At 40.3% G+C, this 25,614-nt stretch overlaps 1 long non-coding RNA gene across 1 annotated transcript; it reads left to right on the top strand.

Annotated features, from left to right (window-relative positions):
- The first annotated feature begins 6,888 nt into the window (after positions 1-6,888).
- LOC108305471 lies at positions 6,889-23,043 on the top strand. The gene is made up of 5 exons (XR_001825753.1): positions 6,889-7,111; positions 14,362-14,579; positions 16,390-16,615; positions 18,063-18,142; positions 20,462-23,043. It is a non-coding gene; the product is annotated as an uncharacterized LOC108305471 (long non-coding RNA).
- Positions 23,044-25,614: the final 2,571 nt, after the last annotated feature.

Genomic DNA, 25,614 nt, shown 5'->3' with positions numbered 1-25,614 from the left:
TCTAGATCCTTGAGGAATTGCCACACTGTCTTCCACAATGGTTGAACTAATTTACACTCCCACCAATGGTATAAAAGTGTTTCTGTTCTCCACATCCTCTCCAGCATCTGTAGTCTCCTGACTTTTTAATGATTGCTATTCTAACTAGTGTGAGATGGTATCTCATTGTGGTATTGATATACATTTCTCTAATGAGCAGTGATGATGAGCTTTTTTTCATGTTTGTTGGCTGCATAAATTTCTTCTGAGAAGTGTCTGTTCATATCCTTCGCCCACTTTTTGATGGGGTTGTTTGTTTTTTTCTTGTAGATTTGTTTAAGTTCTTTGTAGATTCTGGATATTAGGCCTTTGTCAGATAGATAGATTGCAAAAATTTTCTTCCATTCTGTAGGTTGCCTGTTCATTCTGATGATAGTTTCTTTTGCTGTGCAGAAGCTCTTTAGTTTAAGTAGGTCCCATTTGTCAATTTTGACTTTTGTTGCCATTGCTTTTGGTGTTTTAGTCAAGTCTTTGCCCATGCCTATGTCCTGAATGGTATTGCCTAGCTGTTCTTCTGGGGTTTTTATGGTTTTAGGTCTTCTTTTTAAGTCTTTAATCCATCTGGAGTTAATTTCTGTGTAAGTTGTAAGGAAAGGGTCCGGTTTCAGTTTTCTGCATATGGCTAGCCAGTTTTTACAACACTATTTATTAAATAAAGAATGATTTCTCCATTGCTTGTTTTTGTCAGGTTTGTCAAAGAGCAGATGGTTGTAGCTGGTGGTGTTATTTCTGAGAACTCTGTTCTGTTCCATTGGTTTATATACCTGTTTTGGTACCAGCGCCATGCTGTTTTGGTTACTGTAGCATTGTAGTATAGTTTGAAGTCAGGTAGTGTGATGCCTCAAGCTTTGCTCTTTTTGCTTAAGATCGTCTTGCCTATATGGGCTCTTTTTTGGTTCCATATGAAATTTAAAATAGTTTTTTTCTAATTCTGTGAAGAAAGTCAATGGTAGCTTGATGGGGGCATAGCATTGAATCTAAAAATTACTTTGAGCAGTATGGCCTTTCCACAACATTGATTATTCCTAGTCATGAGTATGGAATGTTTTTCCATTTGTTTGTGTCCTCTCTTACTTCCTTGAGCAGTGGTTTGTAGTTCTTCTTGAAAAGGTTCTCCACATTCCTTGTAAGTTGTATTCTGTAGCAGTTGTGAATGGGAGTCCAGGGGAGTGAAGGGTTGTATCTCACTGGCATTTCAGGTGTCACTGGGGTGTGAAAAAAAAAAAAAAACTCCTGCAGCTTGCTCAAATGTCTGCCCAAATGGCTTCCAAGTTTTGTGCTTGAAACCCAGGGCCCTGGTGACATAGGCACCAGAGGGAATCTCTTGGTCTGTAGGTTGCAAAGCCCCTGGGAAAAGCATAGTATCTGGCTGTAGTGCACCATTTCTCACATCACAGTCCCTCATGGCTTCCCTTAGTTAGGGGAGGGATTTCCCTGGCCCCTTGTGCTTCCTGGGTGAGGTGACTCCCCACCCTGCTTTGGCTTGGCCTCTGTGGGCTGCATCCATTGTCTAACCCATGCCAGTGAGATGTGCTGGGTACCTCAGTTGCAAATGCAGAAATTACCTGCTTTCTGTGTTGATCTTGCTGGGAGCTGAGACTAGAGCTGTTCCTATTTGGCCATTTTGCTTGGGAAACTAGTTTTAGTTATTTCTTTTCTTCTGCCAACTTTGAGATTATTTGATTCTTGTTTTGCGAGTTCTGGTAGGTGTGATTTTAAGTTCTTAACTTGAGACCTAACTTCTTGATGTCTGCATTTAATGGTATGCAATTTTTTCTTCATACTGCTTTTGCATACCCCAGAGATTTTAGTATGTTCCATCTCTGTTTTTATTTATTTTCAAGATTTTTAAATATTCGTCTTAATTTTGTTGTTTACCCAAAAGTAATTCAGGAGCAAGTTGTTTAATTTTCATATAATTATGTGACATTGAGAGAAATTCTTGTTATGGATTTTGATTTTTATTCCACTATGGTTTAAGATTAGGCTTTGTATGGTTTCAGTTATTTATTTATTTATTTATTTATTTATTTATTGAGACGGGGTTTCTCCATGTTGGCCAGACTGGTCGTGAACTCCCGACCTCAGGTAATCTGCCTGCCTCGGCCTCCTAAAGGGCTGGGATTACAGGTGTGAGCCACAGTGCCTGTCCCAGTTTTTTTTTTTTTTTTTTTTTTAATAAATGTTTTGAGACTTGCTTTATGGCTCAGCATGTGGTCGATCTCAGCTTGGGTTTTCTATGCAGATGAGAAGAAAGTACGTTCTGTGGTTGTTGGGAGGAGGATTCTGTAAGGGTCAATTAAGTTCAACAGATGAAATGTCAAAATTAATTCTAGAATGTCTTTGTTACTTTTCTGTGTCAGCAATTTGTCTAATGCTGCCAGTGAGGTGTTGAAGTCTGTATTATTGTGTGGCTATCTAAGTCTTATTTTTTTTTGAGATGGAGTCTTGCTCTGTCTCCCAGGCTGGAGTGTAGTGGTGCAATCTCGGCTCACTGCAACTTCTGCCTCCTGGGTTCAAATGATTCTCCTGCCTCAGCCTCCTGAGTAGCAGGGATTACTGGTGTGAACTACCACACCAGGCTGATTTTTGTATTTTTAGTGGAGACGGGGTTTCACTATGTTGGTCGTGCAGGTCTTGAACTCCTGATCTCGTGATCTGTTTGCCTTGGCCTCCCAAAGTGCTATGATTACAGGCGTGAGCCACTGTGCCAGGCCATCTAAGTCTTATCATAGATCTAGAAGTACTTGTTTTAGAAATTTGATGGTACAAGTTTGGGTGCCTATATTTAAAAACATTTATGCCTTTTTGTTGAATTCTTTTATTATTGTGTATCATTCTTTATCATCTTCTTCTTTGTCCTTTTTAAAAACTGTTGTTGGTTTAAAGTCTGTTTAATCTGATGTAAAAATAGTGACCCCTGCCTTTTTTGTTTTCCATTTGCATGCTAGATCTTAGTTTATGCCTTTGCTTTGAGCCTGTTGGTGTAATTATATGTGAGATGGGCCTTTTGAAGACAGCAGATAGTTGGTTCTTGATTTTCTTTAATCCAATTTGCCAGTCTTTGCCTTCTAAGTGGGATATTTAGATTATTTTATCCAAGGCTAATAATTATATGTCAGATTTTTATTCTGCCAGGATGTTTTTATCTGGTTGCTTTGTAGCTTTGTAAGGTCTGTCAGCTATGTAGTTATGTATGTTTCTGTGGTTTCTTGGTCTTTCATTTCCATGTTTAGAACTCACTTAAGGATCTCTTGGAGGGCTGGTCTAATGGTATTAAATTTCCTTAGCATTTGTTTGTCTGGAAAATATTTTTTTCTCCTTCACTTATAAAGCTTAGTTTGACAGGATATAAAATTTGGGGTTTGAATTTCTTTAAGGATGCTAACAGTAAGCCAACGTGTATCTGGCTTGTATTTGCTGACAAGTCTGCTGTTAGCTTGTTGGGGTTCCTTTTGTACGTGATCTGACCCTTTTCTCTAGTAGCCATAAGACTTTCATGTTGACTTTTGGGTCCTTTCACTATGTATCTTTGGAATGACCATCTTGTATAGTATCTTATCTCTGAATTTCTTGCATGTCAACTTCTCTAATGAGTTTGGGGAAGATTTTGTGGACTATATTCTAAAATATGTTTTCCAAATTTCTTACTATTTCTCCACAATGCCAAGGAGTCATAGTTTATTATTTTCATCTGACTGGGTTGATTCAAAGGTCCAGATTTCAAGCCCTATAATTTTTCCCTCTGCTTGATCTAGTCTGCTGTTGAGGCTTCCAATTGTATTTTGAAATCCCTGTAGTGAGTTGTTCAATCCAAGAAGCTCAGCTTTCTTCTTTCTTAAAATGGCTATGTTATCTTTCAACCCTTGAATTATTTTTACTGGCTTTCTTGGTTAGGTTTCAGCTTTCCCTTGGATCTCATTGTGCTTCCTTGCCATCCAGATTCTGGATTCTATGACTGTCATTTCAGCATTTCCATCTGGTTAGAATCCATTGCTGGGGAACTAATGTGATCCTATGAAGGTTAGAAACACTGACTTTTTGAATTGTTGGACTTCTTTCACAGATGCTTTCTCATCTGAGAGGGCTGGTGTTTATTTATCTTTTTGAAATTGCTGTCGTTTGGATATGAATTTTTGTTTTTATATTCTTATTCTTCCCTTGAGTGTTTGACTGTTGTGTATGTTGTATACGGTTCATTGGTTTAGTCTCTGGGTTCTTTCAGAAGGCCAAGGCTGTTTATGAATTTCTTTTCTTCGAGATAAAGTTTTGTTCTTGTTGCCCAAGCTAGAGTGCAATGGTTTGATCTTGGCTCACTATAACCTCCACCTCCTGGGTTCAAGTGATTCTCCTGCCTCAGCCTCCCAAGTAGCTGGGATTACAGGCACCTGCCACTATACCTGGCTAATTTTGTGTGTTAGTAGAGATGGGGTTTCACCATGTTGGCCAGGCCAGTCTCAAACTCCTGACCTCAGGTGATCCACCTGTCTTGGCCTCCCAAAATGCTGAGATTACAGGCATGAGCCATCCTCCACGGACCTGACCTCTATGGATTTCTTAACTGTGGCTAGTTTCTGCATTGGTTTTCACAGGCTAAGTGTGTTGAGGGAATTTATTTTTGTTTGGTGGTGTAATTCTGACTTCAATCCCATAGATGGTGCTTTGGAGTAAGGGCTGGTAGATAGGCTCCTTACTCAGGGGCATAATTCTTGTACACCAGTGTGTTTGCAGCAGTGCTCTGAGGAGGGGGAACAGTTGGCAAGGAGGCAAGAAATACCTTTCTCACAAAGTTTCTTCCCCAAGCCTTCAGATAATTTCCTTCAATCAATGGTGCTCTACCCCCATTTTCTTAGCTCCCAAGAAGTCCCTGGACAGTTGCATGCCCCCATCTTTAAGGTCAGGGATGTCCAATCTTGTGGCTTCTCAGGACCACATAGGAAGAAGAAGAATTATCTTGGGCCACACATAGAACACACTAACACTAATGATAGCTGATGAGCTAAAAAAATTGCAAAAAAAAAAAAATCTCAGAATGTTTTAAGAAAGTTTACAAATATGTGTTTGGCCACATTCAAAGTCTTCCTGGGCCACATGCAACTCATGGGCCCAGGACAAGCTTGCTTTAGGGGCAGTCTGAGCCAAAGGTTATTCCTATAAATGTCCAGGGAACTGCTGATTCCCTGTGCTTGGAAGGGATGTGGGGTATGTCTGCAGGTGTTTGTGGATGCTGTGGGTCAAGGGTGGAGGTTCCCTGGGCAGGGTGGGTGGTGCCATGGGTGTGCAGCTGGTGTGGTGACCACAGCCTGGATATTTTTTCTCAGCATTTGGCTTTGAGGACCATTCAGCTCATGCTCACCTGACCAGGTTTTCTGTGATATGTACTTTCAGATAAGGCCTGACCAGCTAGTTTTGTCCCAAGCCTGCACCCAAATCTTTGGGCTTACGTGTTCCAGGCCACGGGTTTTTCTTGGATGGAGGCTGTGGCCAGCCAACAGGCTATGGTTTTCCAAGACCAGTCTTGCAGAAGGAGGCACATCCAGTTCCCATGCCAGCACATGAACCTGTGCCTCATTCTTCTCAGTGTTCTGAGAGTGGGGAGCACCACCTGGACTTGAGCTCAGGCCACAGATACCAGCTCAATACCCCTTCACTGTACACTCAAACCCTGGGAAGTTGGGATGGGTCTTGTATTTATATTCTCTGGTACCTCAGGGTCAAGCTCTGGCTGTTCTGGAGCAGGCAAACTGCTTTCAGGCTGCCAGAAAAACACTCAGGCGGGACAGTTGAGGCTGTGCTATGTGTACACCCTTGAGAGAGCAACAAGGCAGGAATTGGGGAAGGGAGCAGCACACAAGCAGGTGTGCACATCAGATGCACTTCAGGCCCTTGGGAAAGGCAGCCTGCTATCTCCTGGTCTGGCTGTCAGCAGGCGGTAGATTGACTCAGAAAGATGGTGAGCCTTGGGGGATGGGTACCTATTGTCATATTTTCCTGCAGCTGCCTCATGCATGAAGCCTTTTGGGCTCCATGCATGTTGAAGCTCTGCCTCTCCCTACGCTCTTGGCAGTCCCCCCTGCCAATTCAAATGTCTGTGTGTGTTATGGGATCTCTTGTAGCTGGAATCTCAGAAGTCCATGGGAGGAGTGTGATCTATAGTTTCTTCACTCTCTCCTTCCTTAGATCCAATTCTGGACCAAGAGCTGGTCCTGGTGACTGGTGACTCCATCTGGCTTCCTGGCTTCCTTCCTCTTCAAACTCAGTGTCTGCATTGCCTCTCCATTTATTTTGAGTGCTTTTTTTCCTCAAAGTTCTGTTCAAAGTGTGATGGTTTGCTCAATATTTTGTTTTCTGTCTGTGGAAGAGCTATTTCCTGGCTGCATCTGGTTGACCATCTTGTCTCCCAGCTAAAAGCATAATTTTTATTTTGAAATGGTTTGGCTCTCTTTCCCAACCCAAACCTCATCTCAAATTATAATCCCCATGTGTAGAAGGAGAGACCTATAATCCCCACACGTTAAGGGAGGGACTTGATTGGATCATGGGGCCAGTTTCCCCCATGCTGTTCTCATGATAGTGAGTGAGTTCTCACATGATCTGGTGGTTTTATAAGGGTCTCTTCCCCTTCACTTTCTCCTCTCTCTCCTGCCACCCATATAAGTAAGATGTGCCTGCTTCCCCTTCTGCTGCGATTGTAAGTTTCCTGAGGCCTCCCCAGCTATGCAGAACTGTGAGTCAATTAAACCTCTTTTTTCATACATTTTACTCAGTCTTGGGTAGTATATTTATAGCAGTGTGAAAATGGACTAATACATATTTTAATAGACATCATATATAACCTGTCAATTCCTTCAGGTATTATTTTAACAATATTAATTCTTTAAATTCATGCAAAAGACACATGAAACACTGAAGAAGGATGAGAAGTTGGAAGGAGAACTAGTAAACCTTGAAAGTTACATGGAAATGAATATGTTAGAACATAGTCCATTGAAACGCTGTAAACAGGAGGATGAAGAAAGAGCAAGTCAGAAGATAGCAGAACAATTAGAAAAAAATCAATCAATTTATACAGGTTAGTTTATTTATCTGTAATGTGCCTTCATTCATTTCACTGCAAATTATATTTTGGATATATATATTATATGTGTTTTTGCTACTTCTCTTATAATGATTTGGTAGATTCCTAGAACGAAGGTGGTATCTGTTTCTCTCTTTAAATATTTTACTTGCCATTATTATTGTAACTAAATTGATCTTCCATAATAATGATTCTCATTAGCGAATTATTTGATTACTAAGACCAGTTGATAAAAAACAAGACTAATAGAAAAAGAAATGTGATTTAGAAATTATACTATACTCTCAAATTATTCTTTATTTTATTTTTATTTTTTTATTTATTGTACTTTAGATTCTGGGGTACATGTGCAGATCATGCAAGATTGTTGCATATGTACATTCATGGCAAGGTGGTTTGTTGCCACCATCCCCCCATCACCTATACCTGACATTTCTCCCGACCTCAACCTTCCCCCACCCTCCCTCCCACTATCCCTCCTGTAGCCTCCCCCAGTGGACCCCAGTGTGTGAAGCTCCCCTCTTTGTGTCCATGTGTTCTCATTGTTCAACATCCACCTATGAGTGAGAACTTGTGGTGTTTGATTTTCTGTTCTTGTGTTAGTTTGCTAAGAATGATGGTTTCCAGGTTCATCCATGTCCCTGCAAAAGACATGAACTCATCCTTTTTTATGGTTGCATAGTATTCCATGGTGTATACGTGCCACATTTTCTTTGTCCAGTCTGTCATTGATGGGCATTTGGATTGGTTCCAGGTCTTTGCTATTGTAAACAATGCCAGGATGAACATGCATGTGCATGTGTCTTTATAGTGGAATGGTTTATAGTTTGGGTATATACCAAGTAATGGGATGCTAAGTCAAATGGAATTTCTATTTCTAGATCCTTGAGGAATCGCCACACTGTCTTCCACAATGGTTGAATTAATTTACACTCCACCAACAGTGTAAAAGTGATCCCACTTCTCCACGTCCTCTCCAGCATCTGTTGTCTCCAGATTTAAATATATATATATATATATTTTATTGCACTTTAGGTTCTAGAGTACATGTGAAGAACATGCAAGATTGTTGCATAGGTACATACGTGGCAGTGTGGTTTGCTGCCTCCATCCCCATCACCTATATCTGGCATTACTCCCCATGTTATCCCTCCCCAACTCCATATCCCCACTGTCCCTCCCCTAGTCCCCCGCCGACAGACCTCAGTGTGTGATGCTCCCGTCCCTGTGTCCATGTGTTCCCATTGTTCAGCACCTGCCTATGAGTGAGAACATGCGGTGCTTGATTTTCTGTTCTTGTGTCAGTTTGCTGAGAATGATGGTTTCCAGGTGCATCCATGTCCCTAGAAAGGATATGAACTCATCGTTTTTTATGGCTGGATAGTATCCCATGGTGTATATGTGCCACATTTTCCCTGTCCAGTCTATCATCGATGGGCATTTGGGTTGGTTCCAAGTCTTTGCTGTTGTAAACAGTGCTGCAATGAACATACGTGTGCATGTGGCTTTATAATAGAACAATTTATAATCCTTTGGATATATACCCAGTAATGGGATTGCTGGGTCAAATGGAATTTCTATTTTTAGGTTCTTCAGGAATTGCCACACTGTCTTCCACAATGGTTGAACTAATTTACACTTCCACCAACAATGTAAAAATGTTCCTATTTCTCCACATCCTCTCCATCATCTGTTGTTTCCAGATTTTTTAATGATTTCCATTCTAACTGGCATGAGATAGTATCTCAATATGGTTTTGATTTGCATTTCTCTAATGACCAGTGATGATGAGCATTTTTTCATATGTTTCTTGACCTCGTATATGTTTTCTTTTGAAAAGTGTCTATTCTTATCCTTTGCCCACTTTTGAATGGGTTTGTTTGTTTGTTTCTTGTAAATCTGTTTGAGTTCTTTGTAGATTCTGGATATAAGTCCTTTTTTTGGATGGGTAGATTGCAAAAATTTTTTCCCATTCTGTTGGTTGCCAATTCACTCTTAATGATTGTTTCTTTTGCTGTGCAGAAGTTCTGGAGTTTAATTAGGTTCCATTTGTCTATTTTGGCTTTTGTTGCCAGTGCTTTTGGTGTTTTAGTCATGAAGTCCTTGCCTATGCCTATGTCCTAAAAGGTTTTGCCTAGGTTTTCTTCTAGGGTTTTTATGGTGTTAGGTCTTATGTTTAAGTCTTTAATGCATCTGGAGTTAATTTTAGTGTGAGGTGTCAGGAAGGGCTCTAGTTTCTGCTTTCTGTACATGGCTAGCCAGTTTTCCCAACACCATTTATTAAACAGGGAATCCTTTCCTCATTGCTTGTTTTTGTCATGTTTGTCAAAGATCAGATGGTTGTAGATGTGTGGCGTTGCCTCCGAGGCCTCTGTCCTGTTCCATTCGTCTGTATCTCTGTTTTGGTACCAGTCCCATGTTGTTTTGATTACTGTAGCCTTATAGTATAGTTTGAAGTCAGGTAGCATGATGCCTCCAGCTTTGTTCCTTTTGCTTAGAATTGACTTGGCTATGTGGGCTCTCTTTTGGTTCCATATGAAGTTTAAGGTGGTGTTTTCCAGTTCTGTTAAGAAGGTCATTGGTAGCTTCATGGGGATAACATTGAATCTATAAATTACTTTGGGCAGTATGGCAATTTTCACGATATTGATTCTTTCTAACCATGAGCATGGAATGTTTCTCCATTCGTTTGTGTCCTCTCTTATTTCATTGAGCAGTGGTTTGTAGTTCTCCTTGAAGAGGTCCTTTACATCCTCTGATCATTGTATTCCTGGGTATTTTATTTTCTTTGTAGCAACTGTGAATGGCAATTCATTCTTGATTTGGCTTTCTTTAAATCTGTTATTGGTGTATAGGAATGTTTGTGATTTCTGCACATTGATTTTGTGTCCTGAGACTTTGCTGAAGTTGCTTATCAGTTTCAGGAGATTTTGGGCTGAGACGATCAAGTCTTCTACATATACAATCATGTCATCTGCAAATAGAAGCAATTTGACTTTCTCCTTTCCAAAGTGAATACCCTTTATTTCTTTTTCTTGTCTGATTGCTCTGGCTAGAACTTCCAATACTATATTGAATAGGAGTGGTGAGAGAGGACATCCTTGTCTAGTCACAGATTTCAAAGGGAATGCTTCTAGTTTTTGCACATTCAATATGATATTGGCTGTGGGTTTATCATAAATAGCTTTTATTATTTTGAAATACATTCTGTCGATACCTAGTATTCAGAGTTTTTAGCATAAAAGGCTGTTGAATTTTGTTGAAGACCTTCTCTGCATCTATTGAGATAATCATGTGGTTTTTGTCTTTGGTTCTGTTTATGTGGTGAATTTCGTCTATAGACTTGCGTATGTTGAACCAGCCTTGCATCCCCCGATGAAGCCTACTTGATTGTGATGGATAAGCTTTTTGATGTGCTGTTGCAATCGGCTTGCCAGTATTTTATGGAAGATTTTTGCATCTATGTTCATCATGGATATTGGCCTGAAGTTTTCTTTCTTGTTGAGTCTCTGCCAGGTTTTGGTATCAGGATGATGTTGGTCTCATAAAATGATTTGGGGAGGATTCCCTCTTTTTGGATTGTTTGGAATAGTTTCCGAAGCAGTGTACCAGCTCCTCTTTGTATGTGTGGTAGAATTCAGCTGTGAACCTATCTGGACCTGGGCTTTTTTTGGTTGGTAGGCTATTAATTGCTGCCTCAACCTCAGCCCTTGTTATTGGTCTATTCAGGGTTTTGACTTCTTCCTGGTTTAGGCTTGAGAGGGTACAAGTGTGCATAGGGTTGTTTGTAGTAATCTCTGATCGTAGTTTGTATTTCTGTGGAATCTGTGGTGATATCCCCTTTATCGTTTTTAATGCATCTATTTGATTCTTCTCTTTTTTCTTTTTTATTTATCTGGCTAGTGGTCTGTCTGTTTTTGTTGACCTTTTCAAAAAACCAGCTTCTGAATTTATTGATTTTTTGACAGTTTTTTTGTGTCTCTGTCTCCTTCATTTCTGCTCTGATCTTAGTTATTTTTTGTCTTCTGCTGGCTTTTGAGTTTTTTTGATCTTGCTCCTCTAGCTCTTTCAATTTTGATGATAGGGTGTCAATTTTAGATCTTTCCTCGTTTCCCATGTGGGCATTTATTGCTATAAGTTTCCCTCTAGACACTGCTTTAAATGTGTCCCAGAGATTCTGGGTACCTCTGTCCTTGTTCTCGTGGTTTAGAAGAACATCTTTATTTCTGCCTTCATTTCATTGTTTATCCAGTCAATATTCAGGAGCCACTTGTTCAGTTTTCATGAAGTTGTGCAGTTTTGAGTTAGTTTCTTAATCCTGAGATCTAATTCGGTTGCACTGTGGTCTGAGAGACTGTTTGTTATGATTTCTGTTTTTTTGCATTTGCTGAGGAGTGATTTACTTCCAATTATGTGGTCAATTTTAGAGTAAGTGCAATGTTGTGCTGAGAAGAATGTATATTCTGTGGCAGTGGGGTGGAGAGTTCTGTAGATGTCTGTTAGGTCAGCTTATTCTAGTTCTTTGTTCTAGTCCTGTATATCCTTTTTGATTTTCTGTTTTGTTGATCTGTCTAATGTTGACAGTGGAGTGTTAAAGTCTCCCACTATTATTGTGCAGGAGTCTAAGTCTCTTCGTAGGTCATTTAGAACTTGCTTTATGTATCTGGGTGCTCCTGTATTGGGTACATGTGTATTTAGGATAGTTAGCTCTTCATGTTGTATTGATCCTTTCACCATTATGTAGTGTCCTTTGTCTCTTCTGATCTTTGTTGGTTTAAAGTTGATTTTATCCAAGACTAAAATTGCAAACCCTGCTTTTTTTTTCTCTCCATTTGCTTGGTAGATCTTCTTCCATCCCTTTATTTTGAGTCTATGTGTGTCTTTGCATGTGAGATGGGTCTTCTGAATACAGCACACTGATGGGTTTTGACTTTTTACCCAGTTTACCAGTTTGTGCCTTTTGATTGATTGTGGTATTTAGGCCATTTACATTTAAAGTTAATATTGTTATGTGTGAATTTGATCCTGCCATTTTGTGGCTCGTTATTTGTTTTGCCCATTGGTCGACACAGTTTTCTCATTGCGTCATTGGTCTTTACCATTTGGTTCATTTTTGCAGTGGCTGGTACTGGATATTTTTTTATGTGTTTAGTGCTTCCTTCAGGAGCTTTTGTAGGGCAGGCCTAGTGGCAATGAAATCTCTCAGTAATTGCTTGTCCATAAAGGATTTTATTTCTCCTTCACTTATGAAGCTTAGTTTGGCTGGATATGAGATTCTGGGTTGAATGTTCTCTTTAAGGATGTTGAATATTGGTCCACACTCTACTCTGGCTTGTATGGTTTCTGCCGAGAGATCTGCTGTGAGTCTGATGGGCTTTCCTTTGTGGGTGATCCGAACTTTCTCTCTGGCTGCTCTTAGCATTTTTTTCCTTCATTTCAACCCTGGTGAATCTGACGATTATGTGCCTTTTTGAGTTGCTCTTTTTGAGAAGTATCTCTGTGGTGTTCTTTGTATTTCCTGTATTTGAATGTTGGCATACTTTATTAGGTTGGGGAAGTTCCCCTGGATAATATTTTGAAGAGTGTTTTCCAGCTTGGATTCGTTTTCCCTGTCTTCTTCAGGTACACTGATCAAGTGTAGATTAGATCTTTTCACATAATCCCATATTTCTTGGAGGCTTTGTTCATTTCTTTTCACTCTTTGTTCTCTTTTCTTGCCTTCTCTTTTCATTTCATTGAGTTGATCTTTGATCTCTGATATCCTTTCTTCTGCTTGATCGATTTGGCTCTTGAAACTTGTGTACAGTTCACGAAGTTCTTGTGCTATAATTTTCAGCTCTGTCAAGTCATTTATGTTCTTCTCTAGGCTGGTTATTCTCGTTAGCATTTCATCTAATCTTTTTTCAAGGTTCTTAGTTTCTTTGCATTGGGTTAAAATATGTTATTTTAGCTCAGAGAAGTTTATTATCCATCTTCTGAAGCCTGCTTCTGTCAGCTCGTCAAAATCGTTTTCTGACCTGCTTTGTTGCCATGCTGGTGAGTCATTGTGATCTCTCTGGGGAGGAGAGGCGTTCTGGACTTTGATGTTTTCATCTTTTGTGCTGGTTTCTTCCCATCTTCTCTGAGTGGATGTCCTTTCTGTTAAAGTTGGGGTTATTTCTCCTGTATGAACCTTTTTTTTTTTTTTTTTTTTTTTTAAATGCAGGTGTCAGTGTGCCACTGGAGACAGTCTGTCCATTGTCTGCCTGTGGAGGCACTGCTGGGCTGCCTTGGTCTCAGCCCAGGCTGCTGTTTATTCTTTGCCTGGTTTCCATACTGCTGGGTTTAGCCCTGCCTTCCCAATGGCAAGCTCTTTTGCTCTGCCGAGCCACCTGTTCCTGGGTGGAGGATGTGTTAACTGTGAAACTCTCCCAGGAGACGGACTCCAGTGGCTGAATCTTGTGGAGAGGGGCTGTCTGGTCATATCCCCCTCCCTGCTTTCAACTCTCCCTTCTGTGGACAGGCAGTTCCTTTTTGTGAGCTTTCTCAGTATTAGTCCAAATCTCCACCCTGGTCTGTGCTAACAAGACACCAGTCTGACCAGGGCTGCTGGCCTGGGCTGCCGCCCGGGTCTGTGACTCCAGGTGGTTCTCGGCAAGGCAGTGTTTTCCTGGTCTGTGTGCTGCCGAAGTCTTGGAGTGAATTGCTGTATCTGATTCAGAGAACTGAGGAGGTGATGCCCCCCCCATCCTCCATGCCTGATACACTTTCCAGGTGTGGCAGTGTCCTGCCTTGCCTTGGGGGCTGCCTTCACTGCCTTTTTTTGGGGTTAACCCCACTGTTCAACCAGTCCCTTTAAAACAAAACTGGTACCTCGCTCGGAGACGTGGATATAGGTCTGGTTCTGTCTCACTGGGTGGTAGCTACACTTTGGAGAAGCTTCCATTCTGCTATCCTCCCCTGAATCTACTCTTGAATTATTCTTAAGTTATGTTTTTCAGAATTTAAATTCATTTTATTATTCTTTGGAGTGTTACATTTCATGAGTGCCACTGTAAGCATTTCATTTTATTACAATTCAGATTAAATTATTAATTTAGCTGATACTGATAATAAATATATTAACCTTCAATTTCTTTTTTCACATACTTAAAAATGCTCTCTAGATCACTGACCCAAAACAAACAAACAAACAAAAAAACAACTACGCAATAATTATTCAGGTTATAATTATTTTTTAAATGTACCCTTTCAATTTGTTTTAGACACAGAAAATATCTCAAGAAAAGTTACAGAGGTTAAGAGAGGAAAACAGTGCTTCCATGAAAAATCAGATGGAACTTGTAATTAAAGCTCTGAAACTTGAAATCTATAAGGCAAAAACTTCACAAGCAGACTACAGTACAACAGAATTGGAAAAATATAAGGAACTGTATCTAGAACAATTAAAACTGAGAGAATCTATATCAGATGAACAAGGAAAGTAAGTCAAAACAGAATCATAGAAAATAAATGAAGCTCTTTGCCTCAAAAGCATAATTTTTAGTGAGACAGGTTCATGAGATTAGGTGGAAGTGAAAGCTAACTAGATAAGACAATTTTGAAAAATGATGTTAGTAAATGAACTTACCTTTGAAATGTTAATCCACAGGTGGATCACATGAGGTCAGGAGTTCAAGACCAGCTTGACTAACATGGCGAATCCCCATCTCTACTAAAAATACAAAAATTAGCCAGGCATGGTGGTGTGCTCCTGTAATCCCAACTACTGAGGAGATTGAGGCAGGCGAATCACTTGAACCTGGGAAGTGAACATTGCAGTGAGCAGAGATTGCACCACTGCATTCCAGCCTAGGTGACAGAGTGAGACTCCATCTCAAAAAAAAAAAAAAAAAGTAAATCCAGGACAATTCATCTTACTCTCCTGTGTGTGTGTGTGTGTGTGTGTGTGTGTGTGTGTGTGTGTGTTTTCTTTTTTTGTGTGTTTCTTTTTTTTGAGATGGACCAAAAGGGCAAGCCCTGCTTCTCAGGCTTTGGTTGCAATTTTAGGAGTAAATTGCCTTTGGAGATGATTGAGTTCTCTTTGATCTTGGCTGTCTCCTCCCCAGGGGATTGTTGCTCTGAATGATTCCTCAGTGCCAAATGCTTAATTTTTTTCAGGTAATGAGTGAAATGTACAAGGGTGGTGAAAAGAAATGCTTGAAAATGTCTTTGAGAGATCTTTTTTTTTCTGTAACTGGCTTACTAAATACAAGTATTTCTAGCTTTATTTTACCGAAGTAAAATTTTTTTGGATTTATATTTTTGGGTATATTTTGGTACTCCTATATATTTAAGGAGTACCACATGATGTTTTAGTATATATATACATAGTCAAATGGTTATTCTAGGCAAGCAAATTAATATGTTTATCTTTTCATATAGTTACCCTTTAAACACAAGTATTTATTTACTTAAAAAAAATTTTTTTTGAGACAGTTTCACTCTTGTCGCCCAGGCTGGAATGCAGTGGTACAATCTTGGCTCACTGCAGCCTCCGCCTCCCAGGTTCAAGTGATTCTCCTGCCTCAGCCTCCTGAGTAGCTGGAATTACAGGCATCTGCCACCATGCCTGGCTGATTTTTTTTTTTGCATTTTTAGTAAAGACAGGGTTTCATTATGTTGGCCAGACTGGTTTTGAACTCCTGACCTCAAGTGATTCTCCCTTCTCAGCCTCCCAAAGTTCTGGAATTACAGGTGTGAGCCACTGTGCCAGGCCTAAACACAAGTATTTCTAATGGCATTCTTAAGAATCTTCTAAGTAGAGCCATTTCAGAAGGCAACAAACATGACCTGTTAATCCATACATCATTAATAGCTTTTGCTCTTTCCTCCCTACTTTGTTTGAATTACTTGTTTGTTAGAAATCCTCTGGAAATACATGTACTTCTTTAGAATAATTTTAAAATTATTCCTGGGACATGACCCTTTCAATGTTTCAAGGTTCAATTAAACAAGAACCTTTCAATCCAACTGTTAGGGTAGGCAGTTAGTCAGATATGAGCAGGCAGGAGGAAAGGTAGCTATGTGGAAGGAATGCCCCTTAATGACTATTAAGATGCTCAATAATCACTCATTCTATGGTTGAACTGTCAGAATGTGAACAGTACACATGCCCTCATACATTTCCAGAGTTAAAACATGGTTTGTGGTATCTTTTATTGACTCATGGTTACTTTTTAAACAATGCAAGTCATTTAGACATAATTTTTAAAAACAAAATACTCAGTATCTGTCTTTTGCAATCTTCACAGACGTGAAAAAATTCTAGCAGATGTCAGTACCAGACTTCAAGAAAAAGAGCAGAGCAAATCTTTATTTACTTCTCATACTGCAAGGCCAGCCCTGGAGTTAGCATGCAATGGAAATCTTAATGAAAATTTAGGTCTGAACAGAATACATGTTCCAAGAGAAACCTTAAGGATTTCTACCTCAAGCTTACTGTCCTCAGATAACAGAATGGATAACGACTTGCCAAAGGTTAGCTGTAGCATTGTTTTTTTTTTTTTCCTTTTCAGACTTCTGATATAATTCTTGTATTTTTTGGCAAAATATTGAATTGTCTAATTGACTTATGCATTTTAAAGATCCTTGTGTTTTTAAGGAGAGGAAACAAACTTAACAGCTTTTTTTTTTTTTTTTTTAAGTCCTTGGGGCTCTCATTGTCAAGAGATATTCACTTGTTAACTTTATTCAATAAATGTAACTAAAGCAGCACATTTGACCTTTCTGTAAAAATTGCATTTAAGTTGGATTTTGGAAATGGAATGGTATTGCCTAACAACTGAATGTATACTTTGAGATGCTTTGGCTTGCTTTATAATTGATTTTAGTTTGGTTTGGGTTCATAGTGTTTTGAAAGATTTTTCTGTAGCATCTCAAGTTTCCCACTTCTAATCATATGTAAACAATTGGTATTCAAACACTTAACCACATGTGGATGATTATTATGTAAAGGAATCCAAGATAAATACTTTTGATGAATTATGTGAACCTGTAACACTCAAAAATATTTTTTCTCTTTTTCAGTTTAAAGTTTTTTGATTTTCTTACGAGTGTATCCTTTTATAACATTTTGATATCATTTGTTGTAAAATGTGCCCGTTGCTGTGCAATTATACAGCAGTTTTTAAATACTTAAAGCAATATTTGAATTCATAAAAGTGGAGTTCACTTATGTCTATCTTACCATGACTTGAATGATTTATGGCTAAAATGGGAATAATATAAAGAAGAGTTAAATAGCAAATGTGAGCAAACAGAATCCAGTCTGTTCTTCCTACCCAGAATTCCATGTAAAACTGCACAGGGTTCCCATCTCCCTGGGACATGACCCTTTCAGTGTTTCAAGTTTCATTTGAACAAGAGCCTTTCAATTCAACAGTTAGGGTAGACCATTAGCCAGATGTGAGCCGGCAGGAGGAAAGGTAGCTATGTGGGAAGGAATGCCCCAGAATGACTCAAGATGATCAGTAATCACTCATTCTATGGTTGAACCATCAGAATATGTAAACTGCATTCTGATAAAGAAAGGGAAAGGCAAAAGGGGAATTCTTAAGAGCTGCATGGACACAATGAATACAAATGTGATGGCTGTACCACCTTCCTGGGTGGCAGTAATGAGCAACGCCACCATTGGGTAGAATTTGCTGTGATCATTGGGTTCTGCACATGTGCATTAACCAAAAGTAAGGGAGGGTCCCCCAAGCCTGTGTGCAAACTGGGCAAGAACAAAGGCAGGAACCTAAAGAAAGTGAGAGAAAAGATCAAATGCAGAATGTATTGGGGCTGCTCCCAGCCAAGTCAGCCCACTCTTGTCTTTTTTTTTTTTTTTTCACTCTTGTCTTAAAGCATGCTGTCACTTCTGCAATAATTTTTTTTTGCTGGATTTACTAATTAGTCTTTTGGCTGAATTCTTTCTTGCAAGGAGACAAGAACTGAGGACACTTTCTGGAACTCCGGGCTTGGCAACGTCTCTTAGTGCCGTGACTCGCATCCTGTCATGAGGTAAGGGCTGTGCTCCCTGCTGTCTCCTCTCACATATCTGCTCCTATCCAGCATAGTCTATGAGAATGCTGAGCATGCCAATCAAGCTCCCTGGCATCTCTGATTTGTGTGCTCAGCTAGCACTTCTGCCCAATGCTCAACAGAGCTCCTCCAGGCACAGAATGTTTTTTTCTTGTCAGAGACCCTAAGTCTTCTGATTACTTCCACGTTCTCACAACTGACTTTTGGGGACTCACCACCCTGTCTTTCTTCACAGTTGGTCCTGCTGCCCATGCCATCATGGCATCTCTCTCTTGCTAGCCAATGCCACCTCCTTTGTCCTCTCTCTTCCCAGATAGGCCCCAATACAGTGGCTTTTAGAATGCTCTGTAACCATCTCCTCTGCACTAATTCCACCTCCAGATGAAATTTAGGTAAATTTCAGGTGCTATGGTCTTGGTCTAGGGGTCACCTGGATGTAGCTAGTTACCCAATCTTCTCTCCATGTTCTTATCACTGAATTCTTAGGGATTTGCCAGTTGACTTCCCTTTTGTCTCTGGCCTTCCCCACTGCCCTTGACATGCTTTTACTGTATGCAGAGGATTATTACAGAAGGGTACAAAATTATAATTGGGCACAATCATCTATAATCAGATGTGAGACCTATAGACCTGCAGGGGTCAACAGACCAAATGAGGGAAAGAGGTCACGGCTTGGGTGGGAGCATGCAGTAAGGGTGCATGAAGTCTGAAGCTCCTCACAGGCTAGAGATGCCTGGCCCACGTGGGAAAGGGATGGAGAGGATACTCTCCCCCTTTCACAATGGATGAGAATGGACAGAGAGTGAGGATGTTCACTCTCCCCTGGCCTTTACTTCTCTCTGTTTTTCAGATGGACATTCAACACTCCACACTGTAGGACTCTCCCCTTGGATACATTCTCAAAAGTTAGGACAAGTTTGATCCCCAGACATTAAAGAAAAAGATATTAACTTTCTTTTGTAACTGTGCATGGCCTCAATACAAAACTCTATGACTATAGGAAGGCTGGCCAGAAAATGGTAGCCTTAATTTTAATACCCTCTTGCAGCTGGACCTGCTTTGCAGGTGACAGGGTAAATGGTCAGATGTGCCCTATGTCTAGGCCTTTATGGCTGTAAAAGAGGACCAGAATCTCTGCCAAAAATATAAAAAACTGAACCCTGCCACTTTGGCTCTTGTGAGCCCCTCAGTGGATAATTCTCCTATAAATGGCCTAGGAAATTTCCCAGAAGAGCATCCTCAGCCTTCTTTTATTTATCCTCCCACTGAGGTTCCAAAGCCATTAGCCCCTGTACTCACCAGAGGAATAGGAATGGGCACAAGAACACGAAGCTCCAGAGGCTGGTATCAATTGGGAGAGGTCCTACATCTGCCTTAAAATGTTCAGTGGGAAGTTAGCTATGCTTTGCGTGACTCCTGCCACTTTGGCAAGAAAAAGCTTTCAATAGTGTGCAAATGGCTCTTTTGGAGAAAAAAATCTTTTGAAGACTATTGAACAAGTTTTCCAGGGCCTGTGCCCTTTGCACATTAAACATCCCATGAGGAGCTAAACCCCCTTTTCTTTTCCAGCCAGTCCAATGGAGGGACACTCATGCTAGGGAGGAATGGCAGTTTGACTTCACCTCACTTTGTGCCTGTCAAGGGTATAAATATCTTCTGGTCTTTTAGACACCTTCCCAGGTTGGATAGACACTTACTCCATGTGAATGGAAAAAGCAGTGGGGATAGTAAAGGCCCTCCCCAAGAAGGTCATACCCCAGTTTGGCATCCCAGGTCATTGCAAAGTGGTAATACATCCTTCACCTCACAGGTTACTCAACTTGTTTCTCAGGACATGGGAATCTGTTACTTTCTACATTCCTCCAGGCATCCACAACCCTCTGGAATGGTTGATAGATATTAACCAAACTCTCAAGCAGTCCTTGGAAAAATTATGCCAGGAAACCTCAAAGCCTTGACCAGAGCTACTACGTATTGCTCTACTAAGGCTGAGAAACATACCCATCTCTAACTTACAACTCAGTTCTTTCAAGTTATGATGTGGAAGACCCTTTCTTTGCTTTCCTATTGGATACTGAAACTTGCCAACTTACTAATTATGTTACTTCCCTATCCCAGTTTCAGCTGGGGGCTCAAAACTAGGCCAAAAGACATTTTCACACCCTGAAAACTCTGACCAAATTTTATACCCACCAAGTAAGTACTCAAGTCATCATCAAGACTTGGAAGGATGGCACTTCAAACTGTCTACTGAGTCTTATTTGGAGAGGTTCTTACACTGTTTTGCTCTTCCTACAGCAGTTATGATGCTGGGGATCACCATGTGGCTTCACTACTCCAAGATAAAGCTGTATTACTCATCTCTGGCAGAGGAAGTTGTAAAGGTCCCATGAGACACCTGCACCATTGAGCCGCTCCAGGGTCTCAAACTCCTCTCAAGCAAAGCCAAAAGAATAAAGATAAGTAAATTAGTAATGCTTTGGCCTGTTATACCATGAATCATAATACTCCTTGAGGTTTACTATTATGAACAAACACCCCCTCCGGGAAAAGGTCTGTTCTTACCTACCTGGATTTAAACCTCAAAGCCATAATCTAGGTGGTGTTCTCTCTAATACTCACTGAGTTATCAGCTTCTTTTTCCATAATCAACAGACCTCTTGATTTGACTCTAATCTGTTCTCTTTGGGAGCATGCAGCCAAATGCTCTATACTCACTAATGCTTTTAGCTAAAATCACCCTCATAGGCCCCAACAACCCACAACCATGTCAAAAAACTCTACAAGCAGCTCAACAACTACTAAAGCTCACCAAATCTTCCTGTGCCTCATTATTGGCTATGCATGAATTCTCTCCATCCAGTGTAGGAATAACCTACCCAGCCATGATACCAGAATAGACAACTATTCAAGCCCAATTTAGCTTCACCTATCACTGGACACTCTCTTTACCAAACCTTCTCAGAGATGCATACAGTACCTAACAAAGTGAAGGGACTTTCAGGCTCTTCTTAAGAACAGTTACGCTTTTAGGCCCCTTGTTTTCCCCCATCACCCTCATCAGCCAGGTACCCCTAGGCATCACTACTACCAGAGATTCTGGAACTTGTGTGTGGGTTCTCTCAACACTGCACACTGTAACACAAACATCACCATTGTTAATACCGCTCATACTTTTTTTTTTTTAGAAACTAAAATCTCCGAATACCAAGTAAGGTTCTCTACCTGACCAAGCTGGTAGCGGTCATGCAAAAAGTTTCAAATCTTTAACTCCCTTTGGAGGCTCTTCTCCTTGACATTAATAGACACATGCTCTCCTGGGAAAATAAGAACCATACTCCTATTCAAACTAGTCACTCATGTCTGGCTCCCCTAGCAGCTGTAACTTTCGTGACAGAATATCACGTCTTGGGTAGCCAACAAGGGTACTGGTAAAGTTTAGAATTGACCTTGCCTCCTTCCATATTCATTCTTGTCTATCCATGACAGAACTGTGTTTTCTATGTGGGACACAGGCCCACCTCTGTCTCCCTGCAAACAGGACCAGAACATGCACTCTGGCTTACCTCACTGCTGGCATCTCCATAGCCCCGGGCGATGCTTCTCTGCCCTTGCTCTTATTTATAACCTCACACTGGACCCACTAAGCAATTCCACTAATTCCCTTTCTCATTGGGCTTGGCATCACTACAGGTGCCACGATGGGAATAGCTGGCATTGGCACTTACTCCTGAACCTACCACAGCCTATCTCAGGAATTGGCTCAAGAGATAGAAACCACTGCTTGAGCTATAACAGAGTTACAGTGGCAAGTCAGTTATCTCGCAGCTATAGTTCTCAAACACAGTAAAGGTCTTGACATGCTGGCTGCCGATCAGGGAGGAACTTGTCAATGCTTAGAGAAGAGTGCTGATCTGGGCTAAGACATCAGGACAGGCTCAGGAGCACATTAGAGATCTCATAAACCAGGCTTCTCACCTTTGGGAAATGACTACTGAGGGTTGGCTCTCCTGGAGTGTCATCTGGTTCTGATTCTTATGGCTCCTCCCTTTCCTGGGACCCCTGACATCTATCTTCCTTCTTCTCCTTTCTGGGCCTTGCTTCTTGAATCTACTAAGTTTATTTCATCCCATCTAGAAGCTGTCAGACTTCAGATGGTCTTGTGACAAGGATTTCAACCTCCTTCCTACCCTTGAAGACAACCAAGTTTCTGTATGTCTCCTCTGGACACTGTGTGTGAAACCTTCTGAGAGACAGCAACAACCTCTGAAGCCTTCTCACCACGACAGCAAGCAAGGGGAGGGACCTAGAAGACACTCGACGCCCCTTTTCAGCAGGAAGTAGCTACAGAAGAATGACCTCCACCCCATTTCCCAAAAGATTTCTGAGTCCCAGCCCCTTAAGGAATAAATGTAAGAGTAGGCAGTTTGTCAGGCATTAGCAGGCAGGAGGGGAAGTGCCCATGTTGGAAGGAACTGCCCAGAACACCTCTTAAGATGCTCAGTACTCACTCTATGATCAAACTATCAAAATATGGTTAACTAGATCCTGATAAGGGAGAAAAAAAGGCAAAAGCAGAATTCTTGAGAGCCACGCAGGTGCAATGAATAAAATTTGATGGCTGTATGACCTTCCTGGGTGGCAGTAATGAGCAGTGTCCCAGTTGGGTGGATTTGTATTGATCACTATGTCCAGTGCATGTGCTTTAACTACAATAAGGGAGGATCCCCCAAGCCTTGTTGAGAACTGGACAAGGAAGGAAACCAGACCATAGAAGATCAAATGTGGAATGTCCCAGCAAGGTTTCCAGCAGGATCAACCCACTCCTGTCTTGAAATGTACTTTTACTTCCCCAGTAAAACTTTTACCTGCTTTACTAATTGGTCTCTTGGGCAAATTCTTTCTTCCAAGAAGACAAGAACACTCTGGGTAACCCAGATAGTAACATCAACATGAGACTTCACTCATAGTAGGAGTCTGGGGATCTCAAAGTGAATCCAATAATGACAAGGTGTATCAATGATAGAATTGGTAAGGAAAAAATAGTTCAGCTATGCTTGATTTATTTTAAGAAATTTATCTAAGATTTGACCAGTTTTCAACTATTGGAAAATTACAAAAACTGGGTACAATGGCACACACTGTAGTCCCAGCTACTCTAGATGCTGAGGCAGGAAGATCACGTGAGCCCAGGAGTTCTAGGTTGTAGTGTGAGATGATGGTGCCTGTGAAGAGCCACTGCATTCTAGCACTGCAGCTGGGGCAACATAGAATGACCTATCTCTCTCTTTTTTTTTTTTTTTGGACGGGGTTTCGCTCTTGTTACCCAGGCTGGAGTGCAATGGCGTGATCTCGGCTCACCGCAAACTCCGCCTCCTGGGTTCAGGCAATTCTCCTGCCTCAGCCTCCTGAGTAGCTGGGATTACAGGCACGCGCCACCATGCCCAGCTAATTTTTTGTAGTTTTAGTAGAGACGGGGTTTCACCGTGTTGACCAGGATGGTCTCGATCTCTTGACCTCGTGATCCACCCGCCTCGGCCTCCCTAAGTGCTGGGATTACAGGCGTGAGCCACCGCGCCTGGCCTGTGACCTATCTCTTGAAAAGATTACAAAAATTATAAAATATTTGTTTTAACAAAAATATAACTAGTTTTTTGTGTCTCATTGTTATTGAAAAATTCAGTCAATGCATTTTGGCTTATAGTTTTGATGGTATTTTTATGACCTCCTTAATGCACAGAAAAGTAATAATAGACCCATGTGAAATGAGGCCTTAACCCTCTTTCTTTACCTGGGTTCATGTCCTAACACATCATAGAAGAGCAAATCTAAAGTTTTTAAGAAGTCATTTCAGCCAAATAGCTTAAAAGAGAACAAATTAAATGCTTGTTTTAATACACAAATTACAAAATCCTAGGTAGCTGATCTTAAAAATGATATTTTTGGTTTTATTTCTCTGCAAAAAAAGATGATGAGAGTCTAAGTGCTTCAGAATCATAAAATTCTGCCACTGGGTACAAAAAGAAAATGAAAAATACTTCTGTAAATTGTTAAACATGATTAAAATATAAATGTTTAAATTTTTACCAGGAAAATCAGGTAACATACCATTTTGCAAGATGGCAATGAAAGAGGGTACAAATGCAGATGTGGTGCCAGGGAAGATTTTTGAGGCAAAAGGTGTTTATTTTTAGTATTTCTAGATAACTTGAGAAATGGTTTATTTTAAACTTAATGTAATAGTTCCAAGTAGACTTGGTTCCCTTGTTAGACATTGGTTTGCCAAATCATGTTAGACTTTATAAGAGAGATTAAAAATGATTCTATCAAGATACAAAGATGTGAATCCATAATCACTACAAGATGTCTTGAAAGAATTTTAATATTGTTGCCACCTACAAAATTCTTAAGTTAGAGAAGATGCCTTCTAGAGTTGTTAGAAAATGTAAGTTGATTTCAAACAGTGATGAACTTTCTGAATGCCTCTTCTACGTTGGATTTTACTATGATATTTTCAAACAGTTAAAAGCCATTTTTTTTTTATTCTGCAATGAGCTAAAGGATGGCATAACAACAAGCAAGGTCAATGAAGATATCCAGGGAGTAATGTATGAATATTATATACATCCAGTGTTGTTGGACTGTTTTTCGCAAATGACATTTGTCATGGCCACAAGATGAAGAAAGATAGAAAAAGCTATTTTTCCACTAAAGAAGGGCAAATTGACAGTTTTAAAAAATTTGGAGAGGGAAATGAATATATACATGAAGGTCATCAAATCTGTCTGCAGAAAACCACTTTGAAGTGTGTGGGCTCTTTACAAACAAATATGGCTCCATTTTATCAGCATTTGAACAGATGTGTTCATGGATAGTAAACAAACACAACCTAATGATAAGTTGCTTCTACGAAACATGTGGAAACAAATGTCACAATTTAGGTGCTTGGAAACCCTGACAAAGTGCCTCTATGAATAGTTTTAGTAACACATCTAAAATAGCTAAATATTTGTCTTATGACTCTTAAGTATATTGGGTTTCAGGAATGAGAAACAAGTCCACATTCTGAGGTGAGAGTGGATGATAAGATGAGAATGGAAATCAAGGACTTTCATTATGTTTTATTCTTGTGGATAATTCAAAAATGAAATGAAGAGATCCCAGGAACACCTATTCATGAGGCATTTTTTTAAGTTTACTTTGGCCTTGAGGCATTTTCATGAGATATTTTTCAACTTATTTGGGCCTTGAAGCATGTCAACTTATTTTGGCCATGAGGCATTTTTCAACTTATTTTGGCCTTACAAGACCAAAATGTTGATTATTCTGTGACAGCGCTCACTTACAGAACAATAAGAACTGTGGATTATTTCAATCTAGGATTTGTTCTGTCTGTCATGACAAGAGCCTTTTTGATGGAAGTGCCTTGTATCATATTTCGGATGATAGAT

The sequence above is a fragment of the Cebus imitator genome, unplaced genomic scaffold, assembly GCF_001604975.1.
Source record: "Cebus imitator isolate Cc_AM_T3 unplaced genomic scaffold, Cebus_imitator-1.0 Scaffold63, whole genome shotgun sequence".
NCBI classification, from domain to species: domain Eukaryota; kingdom Metazoa; phylum Chordata; class Mammalia; order Primates; family Cebidae; genus Cebus; species Cebus imitator.
This window is presented reverse-complemented; position numbering and strand designations above follow the sequence as displayed.